This window comes from Citrus clementina, unplaced genomic scaffold, assembly GCF_000493195.1.
Source record: "Citrus clementina cultivar Clemenules unplaced genomic scaffold, Citrus_clementina_v1.0 scaffold_3, whole genome shotgun sequence".
NCBI classification, from domain to species: Eukaryota; Viridiplantae; Streptophyta; class Magnoliopsida; order Sapindales; family Rutaceae; genus Citrus; species Citrus x clementina.
The window spans coordinates 19651212-19656812 of NW_006262339.1; the positions used below are offsets into that span (position 1 = coordinate 19651212).

Sequence of the window (5601 nt, forward strand, 5' to 3'; positions counted from 1 at the left end):
ATTTTTAGTTAATTTCTTTCACGTATTTATTTTTGTGTATTTTTATAGAAAGGTTGTAATAGCGCAATAAGGTTAGTATCGTAATTTCTCCCTCTTCTTTATTTTTATTTGTTTTGTTCCCATCTTTATTTTTATTTTATTTGTCTTGCATGCATGGTCGTAGGTCATTATTACCTAATCTTGAACCTATAGACCTTGAACTTGAGAAAACACTTCGCACACAAAAGCACATTAAAAATAAATTTGGAATGGATTTACAAGCACCACAAGAGAGGTCATTTAAGGACTATTTTAGTCCCTTAGCTAATTTGAGCACATCATGCATAAGATACCCAAATGTAGCTGCTAGAAGTTTTGAACTAAAACCTAGTGTGCTAAATTGTCTCCCCACATTCTATGGCTTAGAAAATGAGGACCCATATAATCATCTGAATGATTTTCATGCCATTTGTCAAACTTTTAAATATGAAAATTTTTCAGACGATGATGTTAAACTCAGATTATTCCCATTTTCTTTAAAGGATAGAGCTCGTTCATGGCTTAATACATTGCCTGCCAATAGCATTTCATCATGGGAACAAATGGTAACGAAATTTTTGAATAAATATTTCTCAGTACATAAAACCAATGCTATTCGCAGGGAAATCTCGGAGTTTACCCAGAGAGAGGACGAGCAATTTTTCGAAACATGGGAGCGATTCAATGGGCTACTCTTGAAGTGTCCACATCATGGGTACGAGAAATGGCACCAATGCCAATACTTTTTGGAGGGATTATTGCCAAATGTGCAAGAATGGCTAATGGCAACAAGTGGAGGAGAGCTAATGTCAAAAAGTGCATCAGAGATTTGGGAATTCTTCCAGCGACAAGCGGATAATTCCCAACAACGGAGTCGATCAATCAGGAATACTAGAAGAATTAAGGGAGTAAATGAGGTTCAAATTGGCGAGTCAACTTCGGGAATCAAAGAAGTCAAGGAGATGGTTGAAGGTCTTGCTCGACAAATAGCATCGTTATCGACTGCTAAATCAACAGAGCCACATGATCATGACTCATACTCAGATCAAGCCAATGCCATAGGTGTAATGAGAAAGCCATCAAATTACAACCCATACTCCAACACATATAACCCTGGATGGAGAGACCACCCCAATTTTTCATGGTCTCAAGGATTTCAACAGAATGGACCAGCAGCTCCAGCTCCACCAATGCAACCAATTCCACAAAATCCTCAAGCCTCTCAGCCCCCATTTAGACCATACAATCAGAACCAGAACTACTCTCAACCTAGACCATGGGAGGATTCATTCCAGAATCTCAAGAATCTTACTCACTCTACGATTGAGCAACAGAACCGCACCATTGATGGACTATGAAATGAGTTGAGAGCAGGCTTCAACTCACAAGCTCAATCAGTTTCAAGCCTCGAGAAGATGGTGGGACAACTTGCTTCTTCAGTTCAGACCTTGGCAATGATTGTTGAGAAAGGCAAATTTCCAAGTCAACCAGTGCTTAATCCTAAAGGAGTACATGAAGCAAGTACCAGTTCACCACAGCAGCATGGAGAGGTCAAAGCAGTAATGACCTTGCGAAAAGGAAAAGAAGTCGACAACAAAGTGGAGATGCCGGTGACAAAAGAAAATCAAATTGTTCCTGTGAGTGTTGAGGACTCACCACCGGAGGAGAAAGAAGAAACCAACCCACGAGAATACGTTCCGAAAGCTCCATTTCCTCAGAGGTTAGCGAAAGGCAAGAAGGGAAAATCCACAGGTGAGATTCTCGAAATCTTCAAACAGGTAAGTGTTAACATCCCTTTACTTGATGCTATTAAACAAGTTCCATCTTATGCCAAGTTTCTTAAAGACCTTTGTACTAAAAAGAGAAATATGCATGTTCAAAAGAAGGCATTTTTAACAGAAAACGTTAGTTCTATACTCCAACATAAAATTCCTTTAAAATGCAAAGACCCAGGCTCCCCCACTATCTCATGTAGTATAGGGAACCACACAATTGAGAATGCTTTGTTGGATTTAGGAGCTAGTGTAAATCTGTTGCCTTATTCAGTATTTGTGAAACTTGGATTGGGAGAATTACACCCAACTCCAGTGGTGTTACAGCTTGCAGATCGGTCCACAAAAATACCTCGTGGTATTGTGGAGGACGTGCTTATCCAGGTAGACAAGTTTTATTTTCCTGTTGATTTTATTGTAATTGACACTCAACCAATACAGGATTCAAGGAAGCACATCCCCATTATTCTAGGCCGACCTTTCTTGGCAACTGCGGATGCTCACATTCAATGCAGGACTGGAAATATGCAGTTGTCCTTCGGCAACATGACTATGGAGCTAAACATTTTCAACATTGCCAAACAACCTCACAATGCAGATGATGGAATTGTTGATGTGGATTTAATTGAAGCATTAGTTGATGACACTTTTCTTTCAAACCTTATTGATGATCCTTTACAAACATGTTTAACTCACTTTGGTTTTGATTTTGATATTGACAGATCGGTTGATGAGGTCAACGCCCTGCTTGACTCAGCACCATCTATGGACACTAATAAATGGAAGTCAAGAGTTGAGCAACTAGCACCATCAGAGAAGCAACTCATTCCATCATCAGAATCACCACCGAAACTCGAGCTCAAACCATTGCCCAACACATTGGAATATGCATTTTTGGGGGAAGAAAGTACTCTGCCGGTAATCATCTCATCATCCCTAAATGACGAACAAAAAGGTAAGTTGTTGGATGTGTTGAAAGAGCACAAAGGGGCATTAGGATGGACCATAGCAGACATAAAAGGTATAAACCCAGTAGACTGCATGCATTACATTCACCTTGATGAAAATGCTAAAACTACTAGGGAGATGCAACGTCGGTTAAATCCTAACATGAAAGAAGTTGTTAGAACTGAAGTCCTTAAGCTATTAGACGCAGGTATCATTTACCCCATTTCTGATAGTTCATGGGTCAGTCCTGTGCAAGTTGTCCCCAAAAAGTCAGGAGTCACAGTAGTTACGAATGCTGATAATGAATTGATACCCACTAGAGTAACTACAGGATGGCGTGTATGCATTGATTATAGAAAGTTGAATTCTGTCACACGTAAAGACCATTTTCCTTTACCATTTATTGATCAAATGCTTAATAGATTAGCAGGCCATGAATTTTATTGCTTTCTAGATGGCTACTCAGGATATAATCAGATTCCCATAGCACCAAAAGATCAAGAGAAAACTACTTTCACTTGCCCTTTTGGCACATTTGCATATAGGAGAATGTCATTTGGATTATGTAATGCACCTGCTACATTTCAACGATGCATGTTTTCTGATATGGTGGAACGATTCCTTGAAGTTTTTATGGATGACTTTTCTGTCTTTGGAGACTCATTTGATCAATGTTTACATCATCTAACACTAGTTCTGCAGAGATGTATCGAGAAGAACTTGATCTTAAATTGGGAGAAATGCCATTTTATGGTAAAACAAGGTATTGTTCTCGGTCACATCATTTCGAGCAAAGGTATTGAGGTTGACAAAGCCAAGGTGGATCTCATTTCTAATCTTCCTCCACCTAAAACAATCAGAGAAGTAAGATCTTTCCTTGGGCATGCTGGTTTCTATAGACGTTTCATTAAAGATTTTAGCAAAGTTTCTAGACCCTTATGCAATTTACTTGCTAAGGATGTACCTTTTATCTTTAATGATTCATGTCTTGTGGCTTTTGAAAAATTAAAGCATTTGTTGACATCATCACCTATCATTCAAGCCCCAAACTGGAGCTTACCATTTGAGCTCATGTGTGATGCATCTGATTATGCAGTAGGAGCAGTATTAGGACAAAGAGTTGATCGAATTCCCCATGTTATTTATTATGCTAGTATGACATTGAATGATGCACAGTTGAACTATTCAACTACTGAAAAAGAAATGCTAGCAGTAGTGTTTGCATTGGAAAAATTTCGATCATATCTCATTGGTTGTAAAATAATTATATTCACGGATCATGCTGCTCTTAAATATCTTCTCACAAAGAAAGATGCAAAAGCCAGACTAATTCGTTGGGTGTTACTTTTGCAGGAATTTGACTTGGAATTCAAAGATAAGAAAGGGACAGAAAATGTTGTGGCGGACCACCTCTCTCGTCTCCATTTTGACACAATTACAGAGCCATTACCATTAAATGAGTCATTTCCAGATGAACAATTAATGAGTGTGGAAGTATTACCTTGGTATGCTGATATAGTTAATTATCTTGTTACAGGTAAACTTCCAGAGCATTGGACCAAGCAAGATAAGGCTAAATTCTTTACAGAGATAAAGAATTTCTTTTGGGATGACCCTTATTTGTTCAAGTATTGTGCAGACCAAATTGTTAGACGATGTGTCCCAGAAAATGAAATTCAGAATATTCTTTCATTTTGCCATGAACAAGCTTGTGGAGGCCATTTCAGTGCTAAGAAAACCGCGACTAAAGTTTTACAATGTGGTTTTTATTGGCCAACTATATTTCGAGATGCTTACACTTTCTGTTCTTCATGTGATAGGTGTCAACGAATGGGGAGCATTACGCGAAGGAACATGATGCCACTAAATCCAATTTTAGTGGTTGAGATTTTTGACGTATGGGGTATCGACTTCATGGGACCCTTTCCCCCGTCTTTTGGTCATCAATACATATTGGTTGCTGTTGGCTATGTATCAAAATGGGTAGAAGCTATTCCATGTAGGAACAATGATCACAAGGTGGTGATAGCATTTTTAAAAAGCAACATTGTTTCACGCTATGGATTCCCTCGAGCGATAATCAGTGATGGTGGTGCCCACTTTTGTAAAAAAGCATTCAAAGCACTTTTGACAAAGTATTCAATCACACACAAAGTGGCGACCCCGTATCATCCGCAAACTAGTGGCCAAGTTGAGATCTCCAATCGAGAAATAAAGCACATATTAGAAAAGACGGTGAGGCCGGACAGAAAAGATTGGTCATTAAGACTTGATGATGCCTTATGGGCATATAGAACGGCTTTCAAGACCCCGATTGGGATGTCACCCTACAGGCTAGTGTATGGAAAAGATTGCCACCTACCTGTGGAACTCGAGCATCGTGCGTATTGGGCCATCAAGAAATTCAATTTTGACATGCAGCAAGCCAGCTCAGAAAGAAGATTACAGCTGGCAGAACTTGAAGAAATTCGTAATGATGCATACGAAAATACCAAGATTTACAAGCAACGAATGAAAGTCTTCCATGATAAGCAAATTATGAGAAAATCGTTCACTCCAGGTCAGAAAGTGCTTTTATTCAATTCTCGCTTGCACCTATTCCCAGGTAAGTTACGCTCTCGTTGGTCTGGCCCATTTATTGTTCATACTGTTTTTCCACATGGGGCAATTGAAATTGAAGACCCAAAGAACGGTGTCACGTTTAAAGTTAATGGTCAAAGATTAAAGCCATATCTAGAGTACCAACCACATGAAGAAGACACCGAAATAAATTTGAGTGACCCACCAAATTTGAATTGATTTTTCTTTTCGTTGATTTGATTTTGTTTTCTTTCTTTATATTATTCTTCTGCTAATTGAAATT

The 5601-nt window shown here is 38.8% G+C and overlaps 1 non-coding gene across 1 annotated transcript; it reads right to left on the reverse strand.

Moving 5' to 3' along the window:
• Positions 1-632: 632 nt before the first annotated feature.
• On the reverse strand, positions 633-736 carry LOC112100558. Its single transcript, XR_002906926.1, has one exon. It is a non-coding gene; the product is annotated as a small nucleolar RNA R71 (small nucleolar RNA).
• Between the last annotated feature and the right edge of the window lie 4865 nt (positions 737-5601).